The sequence below is a fragment of the Ambystoma mexicanum genome, chromosome 1q (genome assembly GCF_040938575.1).
Source record: "Ambystoma mexicanum isolate Mex_15411 chromosome 1q, UKY_AmexF1_1, whole genome shotgun sequence".
Classification (NCBI taxonomy): Eukaryota; Metazoa; Chordata; class Amphibia; order Caudata; family Ambystomatidae; genus Ambystoma; species Ambystoma mexicanum.
In genome coordinates this window covers 353486607-353505885 of record NC_090922.1, presented here as the reverse complement: position 1 = coordinate 353505885, position 19279 = coordinate 353486607, and positions in this window count along the sequence as shown.

Here is a 19279-nt window from a genome sequence, read left to right as displayed (position 1 = left end):
ACTGGTCTGTAGAATCACGAGAAGAAATCATGCTTCTGAGGTTTCTTGTTCCTTATTTTGGCTAAATGTGACTCCACATGTCCGTGACACATTTTCCTGCTTAGCCTTCAAATCTTTTCATAGAGAGGTTCCTGAGTAGCCCAGTCAACCACAACTACAGATATCTCCCGTTGCACTGCCTTAGGAGTGCAGACTAGCCCTTGCTGCACTTCAAATCCAACCAGAAGGCCTTTCCTTTTGAGTAGCCTCGGTGGTCCCAGCAACCAGAAACCACTGGAAGTATTAACGCTCTATGGAAGTGAAATTAATCAATTACCTAAACGCAATTTGATAAAGTGTGGATCCCGACGCTAGCAGACCAAAGGCACAGCGCTGTCAGGGTCAAGGAACGTCTTCCTCACAATGCTGAAAATCTAAGCAAAAGAACGGGATTACGGGAGAACCTTCCTGTCACTGACATGTGGGGATGGGTAGTCTGAGGAGACCCTGGTCGAGCTGCAAAGTCAACACTGAATGTGAAGCCCACATTTTAAATCTTTATGATACAAGTGGGAGGAACAGGTTTTGCCATGACCTCAGCTCTTCCTACAAGCCATGGGCACCTAGGCATAAGTAACGGTTTTGGAATGGGCTGAAGAACCTGTTACTACAGAAGAAATAGCAGCAAAATAACTGCAAAATAGGAAAGAGGGAACTGGACACATTTTAGTATTGGTTCACTGCAGGATGTTGGGCTGTGAGAGGGGTCTGAGTGTTAAAATGGAAGCAAGAAAGTGCATGAGGGCAAGTAACAGAGCCCACCAAGGGGTCAAGAAGGTATTGTGCAAAATGAAAGGCATGGTATGTGTGTGTGTCTGATCCTAGGACAATGAGGTCACGTGGCATGGATTCGGTGCAAGGGCCGTATGGCTGTAGGGAGGGAGGCATGATGACCTCTATAAAAGTTAGCGTGTAGCTGCACTTTGCGGTTGGGAGAGGCAGGGGAAGTGGAGTGCCGGTCAAATAGATTAGGCTGCTCCTGAGTGGTGTGAGGCATCAGCAATAGCAGGACACTGTGATGGTAGTGGTAGGAGTGTGATCTACAATGGCTGGTAAAATGAATCAGTGGAGGACAACACAGCGGGCACAAGCAGAAACTATGTGCCAAATGTATAAAGCCAGAGCAGCTAATACAAAAGGATCCAGATTTAATTACAGAACAAACAGATCCATTGCAGAGTTCCTGGGATGTTCCATGATGTGGAAGTGCTGTACGGGCCCAATTTGAAGATGATCCACGTCCTAGATATGCATGGTCCATAAACACGGTTAGTCTCTCTCTTTCCTAGCCATCCTGAAACTTCGATCCAATCTCACTCATCGGATGGCTCTCTTGATCTTCTTCTGGCACTACTCCACTGTTTAAGCACTCTTCCTAAGTCATTGCTCCATCCTTCCATTTACTCTTACTCACTTATGGGGTCATGCACCTTTCCTCTTCATGCCCTCTTCCTCCCTCATTACTTCCTTGTTTCTCCAAGTTCCTCCATTGGTTCTTTACACTTCTCACTTTATTTTGCTCTCATTCATCTCTATATTTCCCTATCTCCTGTTTCTGATTCTATGAAAAGACAGATGTCTTCATAGTATGCACACATATTCCTAATCTGCTCATCCAGCAGCAAAGAAAAGCATACTTTAAAATGATTCCTGAGTAGCAACAAACAGAACATCAAATGCCGCCCCTCATGAGCTAGGATCACAAACTCAGCAGAAACCAGTGACCATTGATCCGCACACGTGCACATCCGTGCCATCCAACCTCTTTCCTCTGCTTTGCTGCTTGTCACAGCAGATAACTACTCTGAATTTGAAAAAAATTCAGATTACTCATTACTGTATATATCATTTAGCAATGATTGTCAACTATGAAACGTGTGTTGCTCATGGCTTCATTTTTATGTGTACTGATTTCCGTGAATTCTTTTAGGGTGCTGCTTTATTGGAGTTGTGTATGCTCACAAACACCAAATCGTGCACCTTCTCTGTGTCCAGATGCACCCTGCAAGGACACTCCACGGCAGGCGCGGCAGCTCCCAAAGGCCTGCATTGCCCTTTCCTAACTCATTGCAATATTTGTCTCCACACCCGCTTTCTTCCCGTTCGCCACTATTGGGGAACACTCTAATGCGCGTGCTGTGTCTCTGGAAGGCCCACGCTGTCCTTAGCTTGCTCGCTCGCTAAACAGTTTATATTCTGACCACTTCTAAGTGCACAGGTGCTGCTCACTGGGACACTTGCTGGTCACCTCTTTGGAAAGAGTGGTGCCACTGGGTTTACATTCCTTACTGGACGCCCAAAAAATTGCCTTTTTCCTGAAGCCTTTGATCATTTCCCGTGACCCCGTGACGGAACAAGCCGAATGTAAGGGGCTCCCCAATTTCTTCTCAGCAATTTTCCCTAAATATCCTCTAGTACGGAAGTGTGTGCCTCCCACTCTAAATTAACTGATTCAAGTACACCTGAAACTCTCTCTCTTATCGAAGGATTGATGAAATCTCTTAAAGGGACTGCATCATTATTAATATTATTTATCTTTAGTCCTTTCACTTGCCGCTAGCAGGTATTACAGTCTTGAGGTCTGCATGCCCCTAATGAGGTTTGCAGGGCATAACGGTCTTCCTACCTAACCCGGGGTCGACACACAGCTTAAGTATGTTTTCTCTCTAGATTGACATACATGAGAATAGTTTTCACAGAACGGTGATGACTCTTTTGATGGTTTCTATAAGTTCACGTTCACAGATATTCAATACACAAGAGCAGGGTCCCGAGATACAATGGAGAGATGTGTTTACACACTTCCTCGGCCTCTACCGTCTTCCAACTTCCGTCTCAGGTTAGCATCCCCTACCTTTGCTATCATATCTCCTTGGAGTACCGTGACCATAGAATGGTCATGGGGCAATGAATAGTGCTGGCTTTGGATTCAACAGCATTGGCTTTTGAAGGAGTTAGAGCAAATATATTCATCCAATTGACTTCCCACTTCCACAAGTATGTTTCTTCTTCCTGCTCCTCGCGGACCCTTTGTCTGGTTGCATAAGAACTCTCTACACCCACTTTCCAGGACAGGGGCTAAGTCATTGACACTATTGAGGTCTTTGTTATGTCAGTTCTATAGAAAGCACCGTCCTTGTGAAGGTCTTAGCACTCCCATTCCAATGCATAGGGCCTCATTACACGGATGGCGGTAAGGGTTTACCGGTACCAGTGCCGGTAAAACCTTACCGCCTTACTACGAGGTCTCTTTGTGGGACCCTACCTTAATGGCACCGGTTTTACCAGTCGTTAAGGACGGGACCCGCAAAGGGACCTTGGAGGTAATTACGTTACCGCAATTTTTTTTTTTTTTTTTATTAATTTGTTTAGTTGCAAGTTATTTCATTTCATTCATTTCATTTAAGGTAACATTTTTCAATCAAATTTCATATTTTTAAAATACAATCTTTAAAAATGTGCAATTATTTTTGTTATTCAAAAGCTCACTTAATTCACATACAAGACAGAGGAAAGAAAAGAGGGCAAAATGGAGGGGAAAGGATAAGGTAAAAACGCATAAGGAAGGAAGGAAGGAGGGCAAGAAAACAGCTTTAACTTGACTTAATAGGGGCAATAAGAGTTGTTTTCCTTCAGTACATCATTATTCCCCTCCATCCTTTCTATTTTGACTAAATTCAGGTACTATCCTTTCTAAAAAGTGAGCAATTGCTACTTTTAACGATGTTTTTGGGCATGAGAAAACCCATTTCCAAATTTCCTGTGCATTCATATATACTGTAAACTCAAATACTCTTTGAAAACATTGTTTACGTATTGCAATCAAAGCAGAACAATGCACCAATAAGTGTTTCAATGTTTCAGGTTCACTTTCATTTAAACAATAACGGCAATATATTAAGTTCTCAGGATTATTCTTCTGCGAGCCAATACTTCGCGAGTGTGCCATAGGTTGAACCTAAAGCGCATGGACTGAGACCGGATGTGTGGAGAGGGACATTTAGTGAAGTATTCCGCCATTTGTCTGTACCTTTTTGCTCCAAACAGCGAGGTATCAAAATCCTTGTATTGAGCACAAAACTCCATATTCTGTATCCAATCCCGTTGACAGAGTTTAATTTTTGCTTGTCCAGGATTGGTTATTAATAGTTCTAAGTCGATGGCTGCTTCCGTCATAGCATTATATGTTATTATACACCAGGTTTTTAGTAGTGTGTTGCAATCTGATAGTAAATGTTTAGCTGCTATTCCCAACACATTATGCATTCGAATACTCAATATACATTTACGGAGCAGAGAACACATTTTCTACTTTCTACTGTAATTACCGCCTTCCCCATTCCCATTGAGCCCTATGGGGGCAAAAATGGGAATGGGGAAGTGCCATGGTGAATGGGGAATTACCACCCCCACACACCTTGGAATAGGGCGGTAATTCCGCCATTCACCAAGGCGGACACGGTAAAATACCGGTGCCAACCATGACGCTAATAGCGCCATGGTTACCGCCGTCCATGTAATGAGGCCCATAGTGTTTTACCAATCTATGAAGTCACCCCTTACTTTCCCACCCGCAAGGGCTGAATGTATACATGCCTATACTGCTCGGTTCTGCTCATACTGACAGCCCCATCATGAGATTCGAGCAAAGTGTGCCATTGATGTCTAACCAGATTGGTTTTGCTCTCGCTGCCAAACCTATGTAGGGCACCGACGCTGAAGAACAGTGTGATCTCCAAAGCATTGTCATCTACAACTTGGCAATCATATGCTCACCTCCTTGCCATGTGATAAGTCTTTTAGTATTTCTACCCCACACATGCCCAATTGCCCCTTCTCTGTGCAAGGGCCTCGTGTATCTGAAAGAATCTGGATGGCAGAGTCATCATTTGCTTGAATCGAGGAGGATCTGCCAACTTTAGCAAATGCCTTTTCAAACAAGCAAGCCATCAAAAGGTCAAGTATTTTTCGTCACTATTAGTAACTGCTCATGTTTTATCTGAGAAGGGTCTACTGTTGATGTAATAAACTCATGCTTCTCAGCAAGTTTGAGGTCAAATAAAGGGACAAGTACATGGAATGGCCACGAGAGGTGGAGAGGGTCAAACTGTCACAGTAATTTGAAACACTCACATTGAATATCCTTTGGGCCTCATTATAAGTTTGCCGGTCCAAAAACAAGGGTGCCGGTAAGCTCACCCGCATCCTTGTTTCCAGACCGGCAAACTACAAGTCTACCTGCACTCTATGGGAATGGGGATTAACAAATATACCGGTGCCTGACTTCCCGGCTGCTGGACTCATAATGAGCCGGTGGCACCGGGAGGTCAGGAATCAGTAAATTATTATGGGTAGCACCGGCAGGGTTACTGCCGGACCCTGACTGGTAAGGGTTCTCTGTTGGTTTAGAGAAACAGTTCATACACATCTTCTCTTTAAAAAAAAAGACATTGGGCCTCATTACGAGCATGGCGGTTGCTGTGCCTGTATGGCAGGCACGGCTACCAGCATGCTCGCTAAAAGCCCCGCCACACACGATTGGGCAATAACCGGCCCATTACAAGCTGAATGGTGTGGTAAATGCCCATTCACGGGTGGCGGTATTGCGAGCTCCCGATCCCCATTCTGCCTAATAGGGCAGAATGGGGGTGGGGAGCATGGTTGCACCGGCGCCGTGGTGCAATCACGAGTTCTGCTCGTGGGTGCCGCACAGCCCACCAGGTAAGGCTGTTAGGAACCCACGAGCAGAACTCGTAATGCGGCGGGACAGTATGAACAGTGCCGGTGCCTTACCGGCACTGTTCATACCGTTCCTGCCACTATTATAATGAGGCCCAATGGGCCTCATTATGACATTGGCGGTAGCCGTGCCTGTGATATAGGCATGGCTGCTGCCGGTGTCATTTATTTTCCGGCACCCGCAAATGGGCAATTACCGGGTCATTACAGCCCTGCCGGACCCGGTAATTGCCCATTTGCATGCACCAGAAAAAAGATGTTCCCCATTCCCATTCGACCGAATGGGAATGGGGAGGTCGGATGCACCGGCACTGTTTAGAACGGTGCCGGTGCATCCAACATGCTGTTCTCACGGGTGCCTTTCTGCCCGCCAGGTCCGACCTGGCAGGCAGAGAGGCACACGCGAGCACAACTTGTAGTTTGCTGGTCCGGGAACTACGGTACCGCCATGCTTACCGGTAACGTAGTTCCTGGACCGGCAAACTTATAATGAGGCCCCATAATAACTTTCCCGAGCTGTTTCTTAAAGTTCATGTACAGCCTTTGGAAGAGTTTTTAACTTGTTTGTGTTTTTGGAAATATCCTCGTAAAGGTTGATCCATGCCCTAAATGTTTCAAAAAGCTGCTTCCTGTTGCTTTTATTCCTTCACATTCATAATGGACATCAGCAAGGCTCTTCCTTTAGATTTCATGCTGGGACTTCTGCAGGAAAAACATATAATAACATAGACCTGTTTTCACTTTCCAAATGTGTTATCAATAGGTCTTCGTGTGCCTACGAAGCTAATACAGTTATCTGTCTTTACTTCAGGCTCACACGAGTATCCAGGCTCCAAATGTTTCCTTTGGGTTCCTGACTTTAATCTTTCATCCCGTCCTGCTAGAAGCAACCCTCAACCCAACACTGTGTGCCCACTCACATAACTTCCTCCATAAATTCCAGTCCATTTTAGCCTCATGATCTCTACCTATATACATACTACTGCTCATGTTCTCCATTGAGAAGTGAATACATTCACTATAGGTTAAATGCCTTCCACGTCTCAGGGGTTCATAGATGCATACATGATAAAATATAACGTTTGCCTTCTGTTAAAAAGGGGCCATCTGGTTCATATCCCATTGGTCACAATATATTATTATCCTCCCAAACAGTTATTTGATATCACCTATCAATTATTGGCTTAATTGTTCTCTTCTGAACGTTAACATTTTATTATATTCATTTGACAGATATTGTTTTCTGACCTTCCTCCAACTGATAATAAGTTCTGTTTCTCCAATGTTTCTACTATTGTAATGTTAGCAATGTCAACTTACATTTACCGAAATGACTAGTAATAACCGATTATAATTTAGGTAGCACTTCATGGCAGCTCCCTTACACTTCTAAGAGCTATAATACAAACCACCACAACACCCCTTTGAAAGCTACGCAGTTTCCTGCAAAGCTTCCTGTCTTACTGTATGAACTTATCCAAGCTTGTTCTGGGCTAAAGAAAATGAATCAGTAGCTTCATGTGTGACCCCACCCGCTTGTTTTCTTTGTTTTTACTCAGGTATCTTTGGCTGTTGAATAACATTCCTCTTCTTGCTCATAGTTGTTGTGATGCACTGTTTTCCTTGTACGTTTTTTTCATGATAGGAACTAAAGTTGTTTCTGAGCCTTAACGAAGAGGAAGAGAGACTTATGGCACAAGCTTGTATGCGTTAGCCTGGCACCCTAATTGATAGGTCGCTATCTGAATCCTGACTCCGGCTCATCAAGGAATCCATTTCATGTTCTCTCCAAAACAGTGAATGTTACTCTTAAAATTGTTTTCAAGTATGATTTTTTTGCTGCTGAATGAGAATGAGCATATGGCCCTTTGGATAGCGTGCATGCAATGGATGGGATGCAGAGTAACTCCGACACCAAATAATTGAACCAACTCAGGAAGATGGCAAAGGTTGCTGTTTTATTAATTATCTAAAACAGGGAGTTACAACTGACATCAATGGACGTTCGCTCAAGCTCTCAGTGCATTTCACATAAAACCAGCCTTCTATACAAAAAATACATCAGATGTGATGTTATACTATGTGGCAAATAAGAAAAACCTGAGGGGGTTATGATAGGTTCAAGGGGAATATCTAAGTATACTTTCTATAAAGGGTGGGATTGTGATTGGATATCTACTGTCAGGTGGGCAACTTATGCCTACCTCTAACAACATATATCATTGGCTCTAAAACTATAAGACCCTTCGTTATACGGCACTCTATAATTGGTTGGCCCGATGGTGCCAGTCTGGAACATTCGGTTCACTTAGCAGCATGCAAGCTCAGATCCAGGTGCCAGGTGGTGGACTTTATCTCCCCACCCAATTAGCCCATCATCTCTCATCACCCATGCTTTCTGCCATGAAGATTGTCTTTGAACTTGGCCTTGCATAGTATTCTTGCCTCTGGGAATATAAGGGAGCATGAGCACGCACTATCGTTATTCTAGAGCTCCACGCTCAACTCTATTTTCATCCTTGGCCCACGTGACAGGAGACCACGATTTGGCACATTTTGCAGCATTTAAATGTCTTAAATGAATAAAACATGGCACGCTTTGTGTTCTTTCTTTGCACCTTAACAAGGAATGATTTAGCTTCTCACATTTGCACCTTCAAGAATAAATAACCAGTCGTGGCTGCTTCAGTTTTTACATCAGGCCAGACAGCCTTGCCATTCATTTTCACAATCTCATCTTATTCTTGCTGCGACACAGTCCTCGGCCTTTCCTCTCCATGTGTTCGGGGATTACTAAATTCATGAAACCAATGTCCAGTTTCTATACGGTTCAATGTCATTTCATCGCAGGATGTTTTTTCATGGTTTTTTTTCTGCCATTTTGTTTTACGAAAAAACCCATCCCCTTTTTCTTTAATTTGTCTTTATTCCCAAATACCTACACCTCATATATATAATTTACTAACCCCCCCCTAAAAAACCCGATGGATATTTCAAAAATAAATGTGCGGTAAAAAACCCATGAAAAAAAAGATCCTGCGATGAAAGGACGTGGTACCTTCTATACAATAGCAGCTTCCCCTGCAGTCTATTCACTACTCATAGTCAGCTTCTAAGATTACTTAATCTACTTGCATTACAGCATCTGTACAGTTGTTGAACAGCTTGCATTTTCTGCAGTGCTTCGCACATTCGCAATCTTCTTCGCATATGAAAGTTTACTCGATTCATAACTTCGTCATCAGTTTCCCTAAGGTCCATGCATTTTCTTAAGCCATTATTCTCACGGTGTCACGCTCGTCTTTCCTGATGCCATCAGCTCCTCTTCTTGCTCTTTTTAGTATTCCTGCAGGGAGTTCCTCCCTCAGATTGTCGTCTCTTCGGGGATACATTTGATAGGGTTTTCTCAGTGGACACCTTCTTTCGAGTATTTGCTGTGGTATGGTCACAATGGCTGGTGTCAAGCATGGCACAATCAAAGGCTTCCCACATACAGGGTGAAGTGGGAGAATGGAAGAACAGGCTCCCGCCCTTCCCCTCTCGCGCCTGGCCTAGAGGATCACGGCGTAGACACCCGCCACGAGAGGAGTTTGCCTATCTACCAGACGACCAAATACCCTGGTACAGGAACATACGGATGTGCCCATCTACCTGCCCAGCAGCCCGCCATGTCCATGCCGACACCTGCGGCACGGATCAACTCGACTAAACCCACACGTCGTTAGAGATGCCATGACGACCTAGCCAGCGGTCAGCACACCTGTGCAAACATGCACACCGGACACTCCCACACCAATCCACACGAAGAATATATTCAGTGCTATGACGTAGGCGACAGACATACTCACGGACGTGCATCTTTATTATTTTCCACATAGGCTCTCAAAATGCAGAAACGCAAGACGCATCATGAACTTATCTAAAACAGCTTTCTCACGCTTCTTCTAAGAACCATGTACCATAATGAAGAATATGACGGAGACACGATACTGAGAATAGAGCAATATGATCCCGTAACCTAAAGCGCTCTGCATCAAGCGGTTCCACCTATTCACCAGGCCCAAGTAGGCCACAAGCAAAAGCTTCCATGAATATTGAATGAGCAAGAACTGGGTTGCTGACCCTGCAGAATGAGTCCGACGAAAGCACACCGCCAAGGGCACGATGTTGCAATCTCGCACGCTGCAAGCCAACGCCAAGGTCGCACCTGCAAGATAAACCAGGCACACAGTAGGAAAAACAATATTAATTGTGTTGAATTTTGCCTCAAACACGGTCCCACCTCACGTGACAAAGTCAAACCTGACAAGATGCCAAGCCCAGGAGGAAGGAGAGGCCTGAATCCCACGTTTCAAGACACAGGCAGATACAATTAAAAGACTCATTGGACATCTGCAGCAGTGGGAGTAGTCGACCTCCCAACATATGAATAAATCCTCACATTGTTTACACCTACCCATATTAAAACATTGTTGCAAATTACAGGTGCACCGCGAGCTGGGAACAGCGATAGTCCCAGACTGGGAGGCTCGCGAGCGGACCAATCAGAACATGGGGCTCCTATCACTGACGCCATTAACATTGACCAATCCTCAGAGGTCTTCATGTAACAATTTTCATGTATCAAATTGAAGGGACAGCCCAGGTATACCACCTGACTAACCCTCAACCACTAATACCGTTCTCTATATGCATGCTATACTAACCCTACCACTCGAGTAACCAATCCAGAGTGGAGATAGGTTTTTTGCTAAACTTTGTAAAGTGACGCAAGTAGCGCGTCATACTAAGGTAAAAAGGGCCTGCGAGCCCCACGATTGTGTGTGTGTCAGGACGGACGCGTACGCTCCTTGACCCATCCCTGCCGTTTTGTCTAATAAACAGCACAGTCACCTTGCTTCTTGCGTGTGTCTCATACTCTATCTCTTGTGGGATATACGGGAGGAGTTGGGGCCTCCCTGCCCGGAGGTCTGCGGACGGCCCGGCCGACCCCGGCAGAATTTCCCCCCGACAAGTTGGAGGCACTGCTGAGATCTGTTTAAGATCTGCTTTTTTATTTTTACTTTTTTCCAGGTAATCCCGTTGCGAGGAGGCCCGGCGGCGCGGCCCCCTCTGCCGTTGCCCCCTTCTGAGGACTACAGGACCATCGCGGAACTGCGAGAAGACCGGACAGCGCAATCCGGATATTGGCCTTCGGGAGCCGGTTGAGAAGTATCCCGCCCGCGGTTGGCGAGTGTCCAGACGTGGTCCAGACGAGGGGAGGTGGCGAGCCGCTTGGAGGGGTGCACGCAGTCGAGCGGCCCCGCATCAAGAGAACTTGGTGAGCAAGCCACGCACAACAAGCAATGTGAAATTGTGAGGGAGGGGAAGGAATTAAATAAGGGAGGTGGGAGGTGTTGCACAGGTGCGCGGCGAAGGGTTGACAATTTAGTGTTGGCAATGAAATGAATGGTAGCCGAACGAGTGCGAGAGCAGTCGGCTACGTTGCGCGAGAGAAGGGGGTGGAGCACGAAAACATCACGTGCGGCCGCTCGTAGACACTGATTGGCCTAGGTCGCGACTACGTGTAAGGGTGTGTGTGTGTGTGGTTTCCTACGATTTGGCATTTATTGATCAATGAGTAGATGAGGATCCCTATTGTTTGAGCAAGAAACTCGATAGGTAGATGACGTTTCCCTGTAGGCGGTAGCTAGTTAGTTGCCCAATACGGAAGATAATTGGCTGGTTAAGCCCTCCTGTCGAGGGGCGTATCACACGCGAGGCGACGCTGCGTGCGCAGTCCGATTATATTATTGATTACCTTGTTCCAGGAGTGACAGGAAGACAGCTGTGAGGTTAACGGGGGTAGATTACAAGTGTATTTTGAACTTAAAGAATATATGAAGAACTTACCAGTAGCTCGAAGAGATCGGTGACGTCACCAGTAGGGCTTTCATAGGATATCCCGAGCACAAGGCATCTTTCTTTCTGAGAGTGGTGGGGAAGAGAACTGTGGTAAGGGAGTGGAAACGGAGATAAACGATAATGAGTTGATCGGGGAAAGGTGAAACGGGGGACGTGGCTGCGCACGGAGAACGCCGGCCACGGCAAGTGTAGGAGAAGGAGGGGGAGCAAGTGAAAATAGGACGACTGTATAGGAACGTCATAAGGGGTACGCAGCCGCAGAGGGCTACGTGCGCCTCGGCCGCAGGGGGCCGTAAGGGTGTCGTGTAAAGGAAGAAAGACAGAAGAAAATATACAAATGTAAATACTATATTTTTATAATTTTCCTTACCAAACTTACGGGGCCAGGTAACGATATAAGGCTGTATATTGTAAACTGCTAGTGAGATAACCGCTACCAAATAGGGGAAGGGTAACAAGTGGAGCGCTACTATGTCACACGGGACAGGATCGGGAGGGTGGGGGAACACCCTCACTTCCCCACTACAACACATATGTACCACACTGTCACCCCATAGGGAGAAACTGATCAAGTATAGCATAGAATGGACACAGGGGACGGACAACAAAATGACAACACCATGGCCGCCTAATGGTAGCTTCGATCAATATACCCAACATTCACTATTAAACCATTTGCATAATACATACAAAGGGAAGAAGTTGACAAACCACGTGGAGGTGTTTAACTTATGGAGGATTTTCCAGGGGTCCCGACCAGGACCAAATGGAATGTTCACTGTGGGGGAAATGCCGGAAGAAAAAGAGATTAAGGAGGAAGGAGAGGATGGGAAAATGGGGAGGGAAGACCCAAAGAACACGGGGAACGGACAAGAGGGAGGAGAAAAGAATAATAAATCAAATGAAATAAAAAAGGAACCGAGCAACGATATACCCCTCGTAAAGGTAGTGAAAACAGAGGGAGAGGGGTTGTACCCTTTAAGAGAACTAGGAGAAATAGGAAGAGGACAGTTAAGGGCGGCTGAGGGGAACTCGAACCCGGCATACAGCCCTCCACCATATGTGGCTCATAGGAAGATGCCAGCAGGGGAGGGGAGGACTGGAGAAGAACAAACTGTGGAAATAGGACATGATGAGTGGGTAGCTGCGCAGATATTATTAAAATTACGAGGTTCATTAACAGGAGAAGAGAAGGAGGTAGTAAAGAAAACAGATGAGGATAACACCAGGGAGAGTGGAATGAGAGGGGAAGAGCTGTTACGACAAAAGGAAGAGAGTTTGGAGGAACGACTAGCAGAGTTAAGGGATGAGCAGACTGAACTGATCAAACAGCTCGAGAGGGAGGAAAGAGGGAGAGCGAGGGAAAGGAAAGAAGGTAAGAACGAATTGGAAAAAATAAGGGAACGAACTGAGGAGCAAAGGAGAGAAGCTGAAAGGGTAAAAGCAGCAGCAGAAAGGGTATCAAGAGCAGTGCTGCGAGAGAGGAAAAGGGAAGAAGAAGAGAAAGAAAGAGAAATGGCAATGTGGAAGAAGAGATTACTATCAGAAACGACTAAGAAATACGAAGAAGGGAGGGTGATAGAGAGTATATTAGAAAGGGAGAGGGTGAGATGGGAAAGGAAAAAAGAGGATGAAAGGATATTGGAAAAGGTGAGTAGTGAAGTAATGGAGGAATTAAAAAGGAAAAGGGAGGAAAATGGTAGGGAGATGGAGGAGAGAAATGAAGGAGAAAGAGAAGATAGGAGAAGGGAGAGTGAAGTAAGGGGGGATGTATATAGAGACACAGAAGTTGCAACAACATCAGCGCAAAGGGGAGCGGTTGGTAAAGGAGGAAAGGGAGAACCGGACCTGATAGACTTAAAAACAGTAACAATCAAGGGAAAAAAGACAGAGTGGGGGCTGCCGTTTATGAAGGACTTTTGTAGTGAGGAAGAAGAAGGAGTGGAGAAGGAAGGAAGAAACAGTGAAAGGGAAAGCCTAGATAAGCTATACATCACCCGGACCAACACAGACTCACCATGGATCCGTAGGAGAAAGGATGAACTGGAGAGAAGTGAGGAGGAAGAGCAAGGAATAGCGGAAAGACAGACACATGAGGCCGCACCGTCCACATCACGCCCTCTCTCACCCCACCCTACATGCTCAACCACCTCACGCTCATTACGTACAATAAAACTTGCGCCCTTCACAGACGAACTGACACCCTATGCATATCGGCTTAGAGACCTCCCTAGACGCAGGCAGGAAGGACGAATACATACGCCCACATTAAATACAGGAAATGATGGAAGAAGGGGACAGGATGGAGAAGAAAGAGTTACGAGCAGGCGAAATACGGACAAAATTGACGACGTAGAAGAGAGGGAAGAAGAGGAAGGGTGTGAGGACTCGATTTTATGGAACACAAAGGGTAAAACGAGACATAACGTAATGCCACTTCTGGAGAGGGGAGGAGTTAGACCACAGTACGTCCCTTGGAAGCATACAGACAAAGAGAATATAAAGTGCAGGCTCACATCACTAAGTGGAGGTGCGGGTAAATGGATATATGAAATGGAAAAACACACCGCAGGACAGAAACTGGCAGTGGGAGATGTAAAGGGCCTTCTAATATCGATATTAGGGGATGCAGCGGATGACATTTTGGAAGAGAGCGGGATTCCCTGGGGTAACAATAGCAAACACATCGCATGATGGGGCACCATTCGCAAACTGCAGACATGCACTGTGGCAGGCATTGAGGGTGCAGTACCCAGACACATCAGACATAGGAGCAATTACCTCACGCAAGATGCGTGAGAACGAAGATCCTGTTGATTATATCCAGGAAATCCAAGAGAAGTGGCGCATGGAAACTAGAGAACAATGGGACAGAACACCAGCAATATTTTATCATATACTAGTACAAGGGCTCCCAGAAGGAGTTCAGAAACAACTGAAGAAAGTAGTGGGAATGGAAGCAAAAGCGTGGCCAGAAATACAACTGACAATAGTGCACCATTGCAGGACATGGCAAGGAAAAATGAAACAAAAGGAAGAGGACAGGAAAACTGAAGAGGCTAAATTAGTACAGAAAAAACTTACTAAATACACAATGGAAGGGGCACTAATAACTACGCCTACAACAATGACCCAAAGCCCCACACAAGTAGTGGCTGCACAAGATTCCTCCCAAATTCACAGACTATAACACAACAGGTGCCGCCACTCCAACCATACACGACCAACATGGGAGGAGGATACTCAATGCCAGGAGCTGGGTATTATAATTACAACAGGGGAAGAGGAGGAATTATGAGGGGGAGAGGATACGGATATAACACACAACAGCAGGTGGGAGGACTTAGAAATTCCTACCCCACAGGGCAACCAGTATACCAGGACAACACAGGGAGCTTTCCATGGCAGAGTAGGGAACCACCGGTGTGTTGGAGTTGTGGATTATTAGGGCACATGTCACGCACATGTAGAGTAAGACCAAGAACACCATCATGGAGTGAACAGGGACAACCAAGGCCCACACAGGAACAGCAGTGCATACAGCAACAGCAGACGTTGCAACAGGGAAATGAACAGCAACAACTAATAACACAACAACAGCCACAGACATATTCACTGCCACAACAACAGGTAGCGATAACACAACAACCCCAAGCACAACAAACACAACTGGGTAGGGTGACGGTCCTGGGACACAACCCTTACACAGGAAATGGTCAATCGTTGTACCCTCAATAGGACAGCCCACAGACGGCCTTGGTGTGTCCCATCCTGTCAGTAACACCTAATAGTGCGGAGGAACCACGCATAGAGGTAACGATAGGTGACAAAAAATTATCATTCCTTGTTGACACCGGGGCGACCCGGTCTTGCATAAGGGAAGCTAAATTTAGAATGTCAGGCGAAGCCATGAACACCCAAGGATTCTCTGGGGCTAGATGGTTGGTTCCATTTACTGATAACATTCCCTTATCTATAGGAGATTATGACATGTCAGTTCCACTTTTGTATTATAGTGCCTCACCAGTAAATATACTGGGGAGAGACATAATGAACAGGTTGAATATTACAATCTCCTTTACTGAGGACGGCATAATTTGTTCTACTCCAGGGATTAATATGCTCGCAGCACGACAGATTATGCAAGCATACTGCGGACAGACAGCGATTAGGGCGGAGCCAGTAGATGGCGAACTCTTCCAGTATGGGACAGACATGGCATTTGCATGGATGCCAGGGATAGAGGGAAAGATCTGGAGGAGGCCAGCAGCCTATTTGTTCAGACCAGAAACACCAGTCAATGAACTAGAAGGAAAGGTGGTTCCAGTGGACATTGAGAGCATTATAGCAACAGCTGATTACATTGCTGTACATGCCCAAGACAGAGAAGGAAGAGCATGGAGGGCAGTGATAGCACTAGCAGAAGGATGTAGGCTCACCCAGGTGTCAGATGAGGAGCTGTTCTCAGAAGAAAATGAGGAAGGTGAAATGGTGTTTATGATGAGTGTGGAAATATGGCTAAGGGTGGCGTACAAACAAGTAGCACAGAAAATTGCAATGGCACTTGAGGCACCCGCATGCACCCCAGTCCCCTTCTTTAAGGAGGATATGACAAAGGTACCCACATCATTGTGGACTACTAGCCCCTATGACATGGGGTGCATAAAAAGTATAGGGGGAGTAAGGATAAAATTGAAAAAAGGTGCAATACTCCCCAGAGTGAAACAGTACCCACTATCAAAAGAGGCAGATGAGGGCATATATGAAACCATAACGGCCCTTATAAACAATGGCACATTGGTCCCCTCAGAATCACCATGTAACACGGCTGTATACCCAGTACGCAAGGCTAAAGGGGGGTCTTGGCGCTTCATACAGGATCTCAGGCCCTTGAACAACATAGTAGAAGCAGAATATCCCATAGCAGCAAACCCGGCCACAATATTGTGTGGCATTCCAGCAGAAGCATCACGATTTACAGTGATCGACCTTAAAAATGCTTTTTTCTCAATACCATTGCACCCAGACTCACAAGATCTGACAAGCTTCACTTACAGAAACACAAAGTGGAAACACACCAGATTGCCACAAGAGTATTGCGAATCACCCTCAATTTTCAACAGAGTAATACAGATGGATTTGGGTAACATTGAAGTGGAAAGCACAGTGTTGCAGTATGTGGATGACATAATAATTTGCAGTACAAACGAAAGAACATGCAGAGAGGACTCATTAAAGATGTTGACAATATTGGCTGAGAAAGGTTACAAGGTAGACATGGAAAAGCTACAGTACTGTCAAGAACAGGTACTTTACATTGGTCAGCTCATATCCCAACATGGAAGAAAGATTGCACCACAAAGAGCACAGGCCATTTCAAACACTCCAGTACCACAAACAGTGAGGGAACTGCAGCAGTTCCTGGGGCTGTGCAACTACTGTAGAGCATGGGTATTTGATTACAGTTCATACATAGGACCCCTGCTTGAGGCGTTAAAGGAAGCTAATAAAGGGGAGAAAAAGCTGAGGTGGACGATGGAAATGAAAGAGGCTTTTGATGAATTAAAAGATGCGATATCAACTGCTCCGGTACTGGCATCCCCAGACTATGAGCGACAATGTTTTATATTCTCCCATTGCGACTCAGCAGTAATGAAAGCAGTGTTGGCCCAAAAAACAAGCATGGGCTACAAACCAGTAGCATTTTACAGTGGCCACTTAGATCCTGTGATGTTAGGTCATTTCCCTTGCGAACAAGGTCTCGCCGCAGCTGCTTTTGCGGTAGAAAAAGCATCAGCAATAACCATGGGGTGCCCAACTACACTGTTTGTGGAACATGCACTATTTGCGATATTGAATAAACCTAAGTCCACCCTAACCACGCAAAGGGCATCAGGCTATGAGATCATCTTATCCAGAGCCGAACTATCAATTGTTAGATGTAGCACGGTCAACCCTGCAAGGTTCCTAGCAGAAGTACTTGAGGAAGGAGATTATGCCCATGATTGTACGCAAATAACTGAAATGTACTCATGTACTAGAAAGGTTGAAGAAAACGCACTAGAGGGAGGTGAGCTCCTGTTCATTGATGGGTCATCAACTATCGACCAAAGGGATGGTATAAGGAGGACTGGGGCAGCAGTGGTAAAAATGATGGAGGTACCGGTGTGTGTGGCAATGAAATGTGTACAATTACCACAGCATTACTCCGCTCAAGCAGCAGAATTAATTGCACTGATTTTGGCGTTGAGGGAAAGCTTTGACAAACGAGTGACCAAATATTCCGACAGCGCATATGTTACGTCCACTGTCCACTCAGGGCTGTCGAAATGGAGAAGAAGAGGGTTTAGGAGAGCTGATGGCACTCCAGTGCAACACGCCCTCCTATTGGCTGAACTAATTGAAGCAATAAATGACCCCCAAGAATTAGCTTTGGTCAAATGCACCGCACACACCAATGGTGAAGACCACATCTCAAAAGGGAATGCAGCAGCAGACGCGCATGCGAAGTATGCTGCATATTTTGGTGAGATATGGAACCCCCCAGAGTCACAGAGAGGGAGAGGGAGGGGAATGGCTAAGGAGATGTTGATAAGAGAAGGGTACACCCATCTCCCAGCCACACAGATTATGGAGCTACAAGCGGCTGCACCAATGGCCGAAAAAGAAATATGGGTAAAAAGAGGATGCACAATGTCACCAACCGACGCACTATGGCGCCAGGGTGACACTGGAAAGATTGTAATACCACTGACACTATTGAACACCGCCCTGAGCCAACTACACCACCCAGCCCACACAGGCAAGGAAGTAATTGCAGCACGAATTAGGGAAGACTGGTTCTGCCCCGAGTTAAATTCTCATGTGTCAAATTTTATCAGCAATTGTCTCACATGTCAACAGTTTACGGCCGGTCACACTCTGAAGGTGATAAGAGGTACTATACCCCGGCCAGAGGGACCCTTCCGACATCTCCATATTGACTATGTTGATATGATCAACGTATGTCAAGGAAATAGGTATATGATTGTAGTAGTATGCCCATTCTCGAGGTGGATTGAAGCAGGGCCCTGTTCACACCCAGATGCATTTAGACCAGCTAAATTCCTAGTGAGGGAGGTCTTCCCCAGGTGGGGAGTGTGCGAGGTACTGAGGTCAGACAATGGCCCACATTTCGCAAACGAAATGTTCCAGCACATCACATCCTTGCTGAACATCAAACATAAATTTGCATGCGCATACCACCCACAGGCCAACGGTGTATGTGAACGCCTGAATAGCCTATTAAAGGAGGCAATTGCAAAAATACAGCAAACAACAAAGAAGAGTTGGTTGTATTGCCTTCCACTAGCCCTATTTGAGCTAAGGAATAGACCAGGTTCCGACCACCACCTCACCCCTCACGAGGTGGTTACCGGACGTCAAATGCGCCTTCCCCTAACGCCACCATCAAGAGCATTCACCGATCACGAAAATACTGCAACTGTTCTTGGTGATGAAATGTACCAATATGTGTCTTCTTTGATTACTAGTGTAGCGTTTGTGTCTCAACAGCTCGAGCGCACGCGGGGCGGGTCTAACAGCGATCAACAAGAAG